Source organism: Xenopus tropicalis, chromosome 3, assembly GCF_000004195.4.
Source record: "Xenopus tropicalis strain Nigerian chromosome 3, UCB_Xtro_10.0, whole genome shotgun sequence".
NCBI lineage: Eukaryota > Metazoa > Chordata > Amphibia > Anura > Pipidae > Xenopus > Xenopus tropicalis.
Genome location: NC_030679.2, coordinates 28,818,017 through 28,832,844, shown reverse-complemented (window position 1 = coordinate 28,832,844; position 14,828 = coordinate 28,818,017).

Here is a 14,828-nt window from a genome sequence, read left to right as displayed (position 1 = left end):
GCAAACTGTTTTTCAGTTCACCTCTAAGCTTGCCCATTGCCTTCCTCTTTTGCAAGTTTTCTCAGTTTTGGAGCACAGAGAACTGAAGCTAACCCCCTTGAATACAATGCTGCCTGCATTCAGCACTGTTACATTGAAAAGGGCATGTAGCCACCCCCATTCCCTAACTGGCAAGTCATATTACCAATTCAGTCACTTATGGAAAACCCAAACCCCAGGGGATTTGTGATTCCTGTCTAGACATGTTTTCTGCCTATAACAGCCACCTTTGGCCTTGGGCCTGGCCCTAGACCACATGGGTGCCACCAGATCTTACCATACAATAATCAAGTAACTCCCACAGGAGCAGATAAGGAACCAAATATCTATTGCATGGCTGGAGTTAGTAAGGAAGGTGCAGGATATATTCAAACAGGCCTGGGTCAGACCCAGATAACAACTGTAGAATTTTAAGTCCAACATGAAGTCAGGAACAAGCTGGGGTCAAAGTCAAGGAGTCTACACAAGAAACAGGACTAGTGATGAGCGAATCTGTCCCATTTTGGTTTGCCAAAAAATTTGTGAAATGCGGCTACAGTGCGACTTTTTTTTACACCACCACAACTTTTTTAAAGCAACCACTTGGCAAATTTTTGTTGCGTCATATTGCAGCCGTTTCGCTAATTTCGAAATGCGGAATTTCACTCATTGCTAAACAGGACTGGAGAAAGCACAAACCAGGGAATAGCAGTAGCAGGAATGAGGGAATCTAGGAACAAGCAAGCTTGACCAATAAAGGGCAGTGAGTGAGTTTATAGCTGGGGATGTTATAGTTACGGAGCGGTAGAGGACATAGGCCACAGCAAGATAGTAAGGCAAGGCTGTTGTGTTTGTTGGCACAGTATTTTTTAGCCCATGTTTTGCTGAATTTGTTTGCATTTCAGTTGAAAATTACATTTATCTTTATATGTTAAATACTACTCCTGTTTTAAAGATATGGGATAGTGTAAAGACAGCTTGAATGAGTACTTTAATCAGACGAATCAATAGGTGACAAATTGAACAATGTCCTATGGCTGCCAAATTAAGCTGTTTATGGAAAGCAACCTAACCAAACAAAATGATGTCAAACCCACAACACTTGTGGCAAAGATTGATAGCTTACTCCAGGCCTTTAAATGTGATTTTTCTTGACAGGGTGTGCTGGTGGAATAATATTTTATTGGTTATTTTTCTTTGCTTTATGAAATAGTGTCCTGCTTTGTAACATGAACTGAAGTCACATCAATCTGAGAAAGAAATATTATGCAGAGTATAATTTTTAACTAAAAGTCAACATACATTAGAAAGCAGTTTGCTGGAACTTACCTGGAAAGTTTGCTTGCTCTGGTGTAGGTAATAATGCAGAAGTCACTATAATGTATTAGAATAATATGGGTTGATATGTGTATGTGTAGCATCATTCTGTGTCTTTAAAGGCTTTGATAAGACCTTATTTTTCAATGCCAGGCCAATGAAATGACATTTTTAATACTTAGACAAGATAGTGTGAAAAAAGTATAGAAGCAGCCAGTGAACCCTTTGGTGTTTGTGACCTGTTCTGCCATAAGGTGCCTCATAAATGTATATGGGGGGGTCAACAAATTGTTATAATTTAACACTTCTTTTGTTGTTACCCGCTGCTTCCTAGATTGACAGTCTGACCTATGATAAAGGTTGCTTTTTGTATTTGATCTGAAAGGATGTCCTACTGTGGTAGATATGCAATAACTGCAGTGTACATGGTAGTGCTTAATAATGAAAATATAGGAATAGGGTGACTTTTATTGATTGGAGCAGAGGATGTAAGTACGCTCTTCTACAATCCAATAATGAGAGTATCGGTGTCCACTTCCACTGGTGCCCTCTGTAGTATTTTCCATTAATTATGGGTAAAGGAACATTTGCTTGAGAGCCTCCACTACCATAAATGACAGGTACATAGCGAAGGTGCAAGGATAAAACATACATGGTGCCATGGTAACAGACAGTACAAGAACATGGAAGATACGGAGCTAATAATAAGACCCTACATCACTGATTTATTTGCTTAACATTTTTATTTTAAATCTGCTAGGAAAAAACAATTACTTTGTCAAGCATGCAAACAACCCACAGAATGCACTGAATGCTGGTCTGCCTGAGATATGGGCAAAATGAGGCTTTTTAAAATGGGCGTTGGTCTTGGAGATGTCACCTTTATAAAGGCTACAGCATGGGAGGATCAGCCTGTGACCAATTCTTTGTGCATTGACCAATAACCTCTTTTAAACAGCTAACTTCTAATATCTTTATGTTTTATAATGGATAGGACATTTTTCCTTATATGGGATACCAACTGGTAATTAACATTGATATAACAACTGACTGATGATGTATCACTGTGCCTATCGAAATGCATATTTGCTTATATTACATTGCACTGATGACTTACTCTAAATAAATAGTCTAAATAAATAGTATTTGGCTTTTGTTTATACAACCAACTCTGCAGCACTTTTCTAACTTGCCAACACAGTACCTTTTAGTCTCTCAGGATCCATCTCAGCCCATTTTCCTTGAATCTCTACTGCCACTATTGATCAAGTCACTCAAGTCAAGTGAAGAATCTTCCTTCCCTTTCCCTCATCGGAAGCTAACATGTACAAGCCGCAATATGTACCAGCTAGCATGAACCAGCCTCAATATTTCCTTTTTTTTTTTTACTCCGCCCTTTTTATCACATTGATTGTGATTGTATGGCCAACTTTACACTCCCACTTTCCCCCAAAACAACTCACAAAACATATCTCATCCACTTTTACTGATGATGAGAAAGAAGCTAAGGTGGTAAAAAATGTAAAAAAAATGAATGGGTTGGCCTGGAACAGACTGTAAGTGACCATTCCCTTTTAGCCTTAGACTCTTTTGCACCTCGCTTACCCACCTACTTACCCACCTATCACTGGAAAGCTCAGATAGATTTTAGGATTAGTGATGAGCGAATGTTTTCGCCAGGCATGGATTTGCAGCGAATTTCTGCATTTCGCCATTGGCAAATTGTTTCACGAAACTTCCGTGAAGATTTGGCGCTGAAAAATTTGTTGCACAGAATTTTTTTGTCGCACGGCAATTGGTCGTGTCAAAAGCCCACAGGCGACAAAAAATAGACGTCAGCAACAAAAAATAGACGCAGGTGACGAAAAATAGACGCGGGCATCAAAAGAAATCACGCAACAAATTTGTTTCGCAAATTTTTCGCTGTTTCGCAAATTTTTGTGCCGTTTCGCAAGTTTTATGGCGAAGCGAAACGGGACAGATTCGCTCATCACTATTTAAGATGTGAAAAAGAAATGCTGTACAGATGAATCTTTGTTTGGGTTATAAATAAAGGGCTACATAAATGATAGGATTACCTGCTTATGACTAAAGTATAGGGCATGCCAATAGCTGTCGAACAATAACTCCCCTCTCAGCATAGTTAGTGGGAGAGAGTACTGTAAGAGTAGCAAAGTTCCAGTTTGAAAGCCATAAACTAGAACTTTTCTAATTCAAATATATAAAAGTGATCCCATGAGACTTTTCCATTTTCCAAAATATTTTTCTCTTACCTATCTTAATGAAATATTTAGCTACAGTGATTTTCAGCCTCTGAGTAATCTGTATCTTCTAACTTTTATAGAGGGGCATGTTTCTCCCCTGTAGCCTATGGAGAGTTGTCTAATTGGATTATTAAGTCATTAAAAAGAGTGAAATGTGTGCTGGAGAAATGACCTGTTTTCCAGAAAAAAGTGAAATAAAAAAAGTTTTACTGATTTTAAAAATCCACCCAATTTGCAGCTACTGTGCCATTCAAAGAAATGTTACCTTTGGTTGAACATCCAAAGAATTCATTTTAAAGGGCAACTGATTTTTTTTTTTATAGGCGATTCTCTGTATCTTATGCTTTGGATTGCTTTACCAATTTGGAGGTAGAAAAACAGTCTAACAGCAAATCATTAAAATATAGTTCTAAGCTTCTCTGTACTCCATTGTAAACTATCACAAATACCGGGCCCTTGAAACCTCTGGCTTCTGGTCTTCCTTGACATTGAACTCATTTTAGGCCTTCTTAGTTGGTGCTCACGTGCCAGGCATAGAATAAACCTGAGTGGCTCCCAGATGAGGCTACTTGTACCATGTGTTAGTTTAATAAACTTTTTTGTGATTTTACTTCACTTTTTCGTGAGCAACTGCTTTTTTTCCACCGAAATCCCGGAGTGCCTGCCTTTTTTCTATGTGACATACCCAAGATGACTCCCTCAAGCTGAAGGTCTGGGGCATGAGCACCTGGGCCCACTTACACTACGGGTGAGATCCTGACCAAATATTTTACTTATGAGCATATGTCCTTTTTTTGATATTATGGCTCCCAGATGATGTGGATACTACTGTAGATATCTGGAACATATTGTCTTTAAGTAGCATGTATAAGGATTAAGGAAAATTAACACCATAATAGATCAGTGTGACTCTCTGATAATTAATCATATTAAGGCAAATTGTCTATGAATGTTGGCTTACACAAAAGTTATAGCCTTCTTAAAAGCTTTTAGAACAGGTTCTTCATTTTCTAGGAATGTCCTTTCTTCCTTCTACTCCTGCTCTTTGGCTGCAACAGTTCTTTACAAAATTTGCACCAATCCTGTAACTTGCATGTCATTAAGACACTCAAGTTAGTGAGCATACAGGCTACAAATGAGTCCTGTACCCCAAGTGGCAGGCAGTAAGGACAGGGCTTGCATCCCACAGTGCTACTTTTTGCACTTAGTGCTAGATTTTCAATCTAGGGCTAGGCGCAAAGCATAGGGGGTCACAGTAAATTACCCTTTGCATGTTTTTGGAGTGTGAAAAGAAATCCACACAAACCAGTATAAGGTTAGAGCAAAACTATCATTGTCCTGAAAAGTAATTTTTGTAATGACAAGTAATTATTAGACTGATTTTGACAAGGCTTGTAGGACAAGTAACTTCCATAACAATATGGTTTATGGTTGGCTCACTCCCTGGCCTGTTTTTTTTTTTTTTTGCAAATGGGCCTATACCTGCATCTCTGTTTGCCCATAGTTAACACATGCAGAAAATGCATTGGTACCCTTGCACGTGCAACCTTTATTTATTTATTTTATTTCATGGTTTTTTGTGGTTTATTACATGAATACTCATAGGGGGAGATTCAATGTGAGATGGAATTTAATTGTTTGTAAATGATGGTAAAGGCAAAGGAGACATCTTATACATAATTCATATGAATGATTCATACGTAATTTCAAGTATTTGAAGCGTGAAAGGCGAAGTTGGTAAACATTGCCTTAAACTTGATTTCATTTTTTTTTTTTACGTGCAACCTTCATTTATCCAAAGAAAAACATTAAACCAGTAACAAATAAATCCAAAGTATCCCCCTTAAGTTTTTTATTTTAACAGCACAGGGAATCAAATTTTAATGTTTTCTAGTACAGGTATGGGATCCCTTATCCGGAAACCCATTATCCAGAAAGCTCCGAATTACAGAATGCCTGTCTCCCATAGACTCCATTTTTATCAAATAATTCAGACTTTTTTTTTTTTTTATTTGACAATTTTTATTATTTTTCTTTCCATTAAAACAGACAAACAATCACATAACAAGGGTATAGCCTTTCCAAAAGTTGGTCAGCTTATGAGTCTCACCTTCAGGCCATACAACTTTTATTAACTACACTCTATACTCAATATAGAGAAAAATTTAGGGGATAGAGAAACAGGAGAGAGAAGGGAAAGATAGAAAAGGAGAGGGAAAAAAAAAAAAAAAAAAAGAAGAATTAGGAGACACATAAGTAAAAACATTAAACTAGATAGAAGAAGAAACCGGGCCTATTGATACCGTGTTAATATAACATTTAACGAGCTTTATAATTTTCCCAGCTTGACCATTTTTTATGATGTGAGCTCACTGAGTTTCTGTTTCTTGAATCAAAGAATTCCAATTTTTCAGTTAAGTCTAGCAAGTTCACCATTGCAGTCATATCAGGAATAGTATCTGTTTTCCATCTTTGTGCGATTAGCAATCTTGCCACTTCTAGAAAGTGTACTACCAGTGTTTTTTGGGCGTATTTTAGGAGGTCAAGTTCCAGGTTAAGTAGAGCTATGGTGGGAATTTTAGGGATTGGGGTGTCTATGACTTTGTTGATAAGATCAAACACTTGTGTCCAGAATGGGACGATTTTAGGGCAATTCCACCAAATATGAGTATGAGTGCCCTCTTGAGCACAACCTCTCCAGCATTCCTTGGATGAGGTTTGTGGATAAATTTTATACAGTCTCGTAGGGACTAGGTACCATCGGTACATCAATTTAATACTAGGTTCCAACAGTCTGGCCGATTTTGTTGAAGCAGTAATCAGAGCAAAGGCAGAGTTCCAGTCTATTGGGTCTATTTCTGCATTTAGCTCCTTATTCCATGCCGTAAGAGGAGTATTTGGAGAGTTGGGAAGCTGATCATTTATGTTAGAGTAGAATTGTGATATCCTCGCACCCGACATGATTGAGGAAGTGAGTTTTTGTTGGGTTGTAGATAGTTGTTTAGGAACACAGTAAAAATTTGCTCTGTGAAAGCTTGACAGTTGAAGATATATGTAGAATGACTTGGTCGGAATAGGCCATTTACGTCGTAGTGCTTCAAAAGTAGGAAAACGGTTATTAATAGAGTCATTCCAGCTTGAGACCACGGGTCTGGATTAAATTTCGGGATAATTCCTTTAAACGCAGAAAGAGGAAGTTTAGGATGCAGTCCTTGATTTAATAATTCAGACTTTTTAAACTGATTTCCTTTTTCTCTGTAATAATAAAACAGTACCTTGTAATTGATCCCAACCAAGATATAAATAATCCTTACTGGATGCAAAACAGTCCTATTGGGTTTACTTAATGTTTTATTGATTTTTTTGTAGACTTAAAGTATGAAGATCCAAATTACGGAAAGACCCCTTATCCGGAATACCCTTGGTCCCGAGCATTCTGGATAACGGGTCCTATACCTGTACTTTAGCCCAATGACCCACTACTTTTTGGTTGAACAAATGAACTATACTAACTAATAACTATACTTGTTTTAAATACAGCTCTTACATACATTCTACTGACTGCTTGGGCTGACTTTATGGTAAAAGGTTTTTTTCAAAGCACAGGGGACTTACACATGCTAAATGTAATATTATTTCAAATGTATTATTGGCATAGTTAATATCAATTACAAGATATTGCCTTATTGCTACAGAGAAACAGGGAATCAGTCAAACATGAATAACTTTTTGGTTAAAAATGATACTATTAGAAATGGCTCTGAGACTAAGTAATAGAGCCTATACATGTATTTTATATATTAATAATAGACAAGTATTTTGGATTTAATAGAATTTACAATCCTGTTTTGCACTGTTAAATATATGATACTGATTTCTACTTGATATTCCAAACCTTATGCGATATTATTACAGACGAAAAAAAAAATAGAAGAGACATGTACTCACAGGAAGGATAGATGCATATTATGTGAATATGAAAAGTAGACGAATAATTAGCACTCTGCTTTATTTACAACCTCTAATAGGCTTATGGTCATATAAGGCAATGATCAAAGTATTAGAAAGATAACAAGCAGCACAAAGCACATTGTATGCCTTTGAAGTGACTATCACAAATAGCCTTTAGTGCTTTCCCTTACTGTGTTCATTATAAACAAGAGTCACATATCTTCCCTTGCCTTATTGATTCATTTGCTGAAACTAGAGTTCTAATGAAAAAGTGTTTTTTTCCCCCCAAGCATTGGTGCCTTGTTAATAGCTGATCTCCTGATGTGCAGAAGCAAGAAAACTAGCCAGCCAGTTACATTTGTGTCATCTAATAAAGCAATATTCCAAAGTACATGGATCTGTTCTCATCTGCCCAGTTAAGCTTTGCAATTGTATTCCAATGAGCCAGCATTGCCAGATAATACCCGACTTGCCTTGCCAGCTGGGAAAAGGTACAGTACTTTTTATACAAGTTATCAGAAAAAAAGAGACACTTAGTTTAAATCACTGCTAAGAAATTCTAGCTTTTTACGGACAGCAGAAAAGTAAAGCTTTAATATTTAGCAAAAATATTGTCAAGGGTTATGCAACTTTTTTTAAGTGGGAGTTTCCATACTTTCTTTTTAGAAAAAACAGTTAAATGGATAATACTATAAACTGTTTTCATTAAATATGTAGTAGAGGCCATGCTTAACGTGGTGCTGTATTTAAACTATATGGAGTACCCAAAATAACTGTAATCCAGTTATACAGTCACCTACTGGTTTTCATGGGCAAATATGTTTTCCCTAGAGTAGTGATCCACAACTAGTGGCTCGTGAGCAACATGTTCCTCCCCAACCCCTTGGATGTTGCTCCCAGTGGCCTCAAATCAGGTAGTTCTTTTTGATTACTTGGTGTGGAGGCAAGTTTTGGTTGCATAAAAAGCAGGAGTACTGCCAAACAGAGCCTTCTGTAGGCTGCCATTCCACATAGGGGCTACCAAATAGCCAATAACAGTCCTTATTTGGCACCCCCAGAAACATGTTTTCTGCTTGTGTTTCTCCCCAAGTCTTTTTGCATTTGAATGTGACTCACTGGTAAAAAAAAGTTTGGGGATCCCGGGCACAGGTAAGATGCTCCAATTTCACGCCTTCATTTTATATATGTTTGCATAGTGCTTGGCTCTACATTGGCTCTTTCTAACACTTCCAATGTGAGAATAGCAGGAAACACAGGTCAGCCATTGTACCTAGGGAAATATATGAAAAGTGAATCTATTAAAATTAGGTCATTAGTGATGAGTGAATCTGTCCCATTTTGCTTCGACGCAAAATTGGCGAAACTGCAGGTACCACGTGTCTTTTTTGACACATGTGACTATTTTGATGCGACCACGTTTTTTTTCCACAACCGCACCCTTTTTTGAGGCACCTACGAATTTTTCACAGCAAAATTTTGCAGAAGTTCGCTCATCACTTGAAGACGTCTTTTTTTCAATTTGGTCTTGACTCCTGTCCACTATATGGATTTGTTTCTCCAGAATGTCCTTCCTTAGGACATGTGCATGCCACAGAATAATGCCATTTTTTTCATTGTAAAGAGATGACAGTATAATTATTTTTGCATTGATTTCCTTAGGTTCAGCAGTGGCTAATTAAGACTTTACCGTTCTATAGCCCATAGTCACCCTTAGCTGAGCCTTTAGCTTTTTATACTATGACAATGTCCTTTCAAGAAGGTATTACAGGTATGGGACTTGTTATTTAGAATAAATGATCAGATATGGGATAATTCTGTAATTTGGATCTATTAAAAAGTAATTTAAAAAGCAATTAAACCTGGTAAGATTACTTCACCTCCAATAAGGATTAATTATATCTTAGTTGGGATCAAGTACAAGGTACTGTTTTATTATTACAGAGAAAAGGGAATCATTTAACCATTAAATAAACCCAATAGGGCTGTTCTGCCTCCAATAAGGGGTAATTATATCTTAGTTGGGATCAAGTACAGGTACTGTTTTATTATTACAGAGAAAAGGGAATCATTTAACCATTAAATAAACCCAATAGGGCTGTTCTGCCCCCAATAAGGGGTAATTATATCTTAGTTGGGATCAAGTACAGGTACTGTTTTATTATTACAGAGAAAAAGGAATCATTTTTAAATATTAGAATTATTTGATTGAAATGGGAGATAGAAGATGACCTTCATGTAATTCTGAGCTTTGTGGATAACAGGTTCCTGGATGATGGATCCCAATCCTCTACTGCCATAACCAGACTTAACTGGGTTCTTACCCTGCAAAAAAAAAGACACAGGTTTCATAACAACATGATGTACACCATAGTGCACACAGACACAGATGTGTCATTTGTATCAGTTCCTAGTTGATAAGGATAAACTATAACAGATAAAGCCAGTTATGCAACTTGACCATTTCTGGTTTGCTCAGATTTCCCACCACTTTCATAGCCTAGGTGGATCCAGTAATCTGGGGTGCCCCCTTACTCTCTTAAAAAAAATGTTCCATGGAACTACCTTCTACACACACTGTCTCCCAGCTCTGTAAACTGATAAGCTCTCAGACACCCATTTCTGATATTTACAACTTTATAGCCTGGTCAAGAAACCATGATTTGAATCCATAAAATGGCTGGCACACCGGACTGCTTTATTCCAAATTAAGCATTAAAATCCACCTGTCGCATTTACAAGGGACGTAATGATAGGCTATACAGAAACATTTACAACTGGTCTATTAAAAACACGTAACAGGAAATTACATGATGAATTGAACTCCATTATGTTTGAACTCTTTAATGATATATATTTTAACTGTTCTCTGGGCAAGAAATCCCCCTCTCCTTTAGAGTAGAAATGAGTAATTATCTGCCATCACAAGGGAACATATATATATATATATACAGGTATGTCTATCATGAGCTGAACTGCTATCCCCTCTACAGGACCCTTTCCACTTTCTACTAGTCTTTACCTCTTTCCCCCATTCCTCACACTGCCAAGAATACTCTCCTCTCGCTGGCTATCCCATTTATATACATTATACTATACATTCTATATCATTTACTTACCATCTATTTTTTATTTTAAACTCAATTCCGATATATTTCGAAATTTACAATACATCTAAACGGCTAAAAATCCGAATTTCATAATTTGACAGATTAAATTTGCCAAGTTCATGTAGAAGTCAATGGCAAATGTCCCTTCTCTTTCCTTGAAGTTCTTGCTTCTTGCTAAGCCTTTGTGATATTTATATTTGTATATAAAAACTAATGTATGCTAAGCCTTTGTGATATTTATATTTGTATATAAAAACTAATGTATATATATATATATATATATCAACATCTAACGTTTCGGCTGCATCCACAGCCTTTCTCGTCTTTGAGAAAGGCTGTGGATGCAGCCGAAACGTTAGATGTTGATTTGAATAAAACTTCTATATTTTCTTAAGACCTGTGAGTGCGGACTCTCTCTACAGCTATTACATCTATTATTTTGGGACTGCACCCAGGCTCCCTTGGACCTACTTATACGTGAGTGCCTGTCTTCTTGCAATATATATATATATATACATACATTATACATCTCTAATTCTAATTTGCTCTAGATCATAAAACCCTAACTACTGGTTTCTATTAATTATATACCTAAGTAAACTTGCCCTTTTTATTGTAGTTTGTCTATTATGCAACATACAGTATAAAGATACAGAGGAAAGTTACTGTTAGGCAAAGTTGTAAACTTTTAGTCAAAGTGATAACTGCTTGTTTCGAATTAAACCTAAATAATAAACCGCATTTTAAATTTCTGACACAGAGTATTTAAGGCTACATATCAAAGTGAAGAGAAACACAGTACGAGCTGATGGATGAATCACTGTATCATTTCTCTTTGCCTGAACCAACACAATTCATGCAAATCATTTTTCATGCAAAAGGCTTCACTTAGGCACTAGTTACAAATGAAGTTAGATCAAAGGCTGTTCATTTGATACAGGGTATGTGAAGTACAGAATTCTACAAATGAATTAGTTAAGAGGAGATAAGACTTGCCCTGACTATAAAGAAATAGAGCATTAAAGTTGCAAATTCAGTCCTGTCTTAAATATGCCTTAAATTATTTTCTGTCCTTTTTTTCCAGTATATTCCGCTCTCTTTCTGTCCTTTCATAAGAAGTACATTTTTGAGGTCTTTCCAATGTGGTTAAACATTTGAACATTTCCAAACCTAATCCAATTTATATATAAAACCAATCATTTTTATACCTTAAAAACCTGTTAAACCTGTTTGCGTGCCAATGTCTGATCCTCCGTGTGCATTGTTGGGTGCATGAGCATCACTACACACGTTGGTGCAGCCATCAGCACACACGCACATTGTCCCATTTTGGTGCCAAAATAAACACTAAAGGTTACAGCTGAGCTTGGTTATATGCCTTGCTTCCTGAATTATCCCTTTAAAGAATTGCTGACTTTGTGTACAACCTTTGCCTCATTCAACCTTACTTAAACTCTGCTTGCCTTTACCTGCCTGACCTTAACCTTGCAGAACTCTGCCTGCCTCAACCTTCTGCCTGACCTTGACCTGGCTTAAACTCTGCCTGTCTCGACCCTTTCCCTGACTTGAACTCTTCTGCCTGACATCGGTCTCACTTGAACTGAGCCTGCCTTAATCTTCTGCCTGACCTCAATGTGACTTGAATTCAGCTTGCTTCGACCTTCTGCCTGACATTGGTCTCGCTTGAACTCAGCCTGTCTCAACCTTCTGCCTGACATTAGTCTCGTTTGAACTTAGCCTGCCACAATGCTCTGCCTGACCTCAACTTGGCTTGAACTCAGCCTGCCTTGACCTTCTGTCTGACATTGGTCTTGCTTGAACTCAGCCTGCCTCAATCTTCTGCCTGACCTCAACGTGGCTTGAACTCAGCCTGCCTCAATCTTCTGCCTGACTCCGACCTTACTTGTATGCAGCCTGCCCTGACTTTGGCCTATATACAGATTGATCGCCCTTTTGCTTCCCCTCATTACACTCACAGTCATGTTTCTTGGTGTGGTGCATGAGACACTCTTCTAATCTTGAGATCCGCCCATCAGATAAACCGTGACAGACTCTTTATAAGTAGGCAGCTCTATTTCACACACATCCTAAAGTCCAACAAAGACAACATCAATGCTGCCTTGACAATTTACTAATAGGTCTTTAATTCCATTTTCTAGTATTGAATGCTCCTGAGTGGGAGCTAAGTGGGCAATACAATTTTTTTCTAATGGGCATTGTTTTGTTTTTCCCTTTCTACCTCCCACTCCCATGTCTAGTCCCCCCCCCCACACCTCCTAGTCTGGGAGCTACGTTCTATATAAACAAGGAGCCAATTTACTCCATTTGCTGTCTGTGTCTTTCACTGATAACGAGCAGGTAATTACACATGTTAACTGCTCTGAAGAACAATGAATGTTCTACAGGAAATAAAAATTACAGATCTTTATAAAATTATAACAATAGGCAGAATGTATGTTCAACACAACCTCTGTTTATTACTTTGATAATGGAAGGTGTTTTTTTCTTATTTTCAGTGTTAGTTTATTAAATGTATTGGCTAAATATAATAGTCACTACAATGTAGAAATACATGATTCACATGCAGTGTAATGTACTGGATTCTTGGACATATTCTGATACAATATTATTGGCTATCTGCTACAAGAAGCAGAATACAGTGCATCCCAATAATATAATTATACATTTCTCTTCAGGGTGTAGTTCTGTACCTGTAATAAATCATGCATAAGTGTCTACACCATGCCAACTGTCTCCTAGCATTGACATTGATACCCCTAGAGTGGTTAACTCATCATATGCAATGGTACTGGGGCAAGGGAGCCCTGCTTTTGTGCACTTGTTAAGGCCATTGTTCACCCAGAAGTAATGGGATGGGAGCAGAATGAAATGCCCACACTGAAGTGATTTATTTATCTTTTTTCCCGATTTGGATTTTTAGAGCTAAAAGTTGCAGTAAAAAAAGTTGTGACTTTTCCAAGAATGATTATGCATCAAAATGACTTTTAATGAAGTTTAATCTGATTAGTGATGAGGGAATCTGTCCTGTTTCGCTTTGCTGAAATCTTTGCGAATCTGAGTAAAGGTGAAAATTGTGTGAAATATGGCTACCATCAAGGAATTTTTGCACAAAATGTAGAATTTCGCTGCGAATCCATACCAGATGAAAAACTCGACAATTCGCCAGCTAAAACGTGCTGAGATCATGTAGAAGTCAGTGGCAGGTGTCCCTTCTAGTGATGGGCGAAACAATTCCCAAGGCATGGATTTGCGGTGAGTTTCGCATTTCGCCATTGGCAGATTTTTTCATGAAACGAGTGACAAAAATAAATCGATGCGCGCATAAAAAATTGATGCACATCAAAAACAATTGTTGTGCGTGTTGATTTACTAATTTTTCCTCCCTGGAGGATCCTTCCTTTGGTTCAAAATATTAGAGGTTTTGGCTTTTTACCGCTGTTTTTTTGTGCGACAATTCGAAAAAGTAAAAAAATTCATACATTTCACGACTATTATGTGACTTTTCCCACGCAGACTTTTTTTTTTCAGTTAGGACTTTTTAGTAAATGCCAGCCATTATTGGAAATGAGTTTATTTGAATTTTATAATTAAGAAAATGAGAGTTTTAGTAAATGTGCCCCTATGTGTGAGATAATACTTGCACTGCTTTCTAAATGTGCATGACTGGATAGTTGCTGCACTTAATGGGACTAATTATTGATGTGTGTTGTTACACAGAAGATGCTAGCAGATTTGCTTTGGGAAGCGAAATTTTAGTTCCAAATTAACTCCATGTCAATATTAGGAATAATAACATAAATCTCAGTGAGTGATGGTGCCTAACAGAAAACTGCCAAGGGAAAGCATTTTAAAATATTTATGAGGAGTGTTAAGTTTGAAAGTTTAATTTGAAACCGTAATTCTAAATTAAGGGAATTGTCTGACTTTGTCCTGTTAACTCTATCAAAATGATTACTGGATATAATCTTCTGCGCCTTACGCTGCATTTTCTGCAAAGCTTGGAAAAAAGGTAAACTGTAGCAAAAGATTTCGAGTCATTGCTGTGATTCACAGGCAGTATAACGTACTGGATTCTTAGGCATACTCTGGTAGGATATTATTAGGCACTAATAATTAGTGATGAGTAGTGATGAGCAAATTTTTTCGCTAG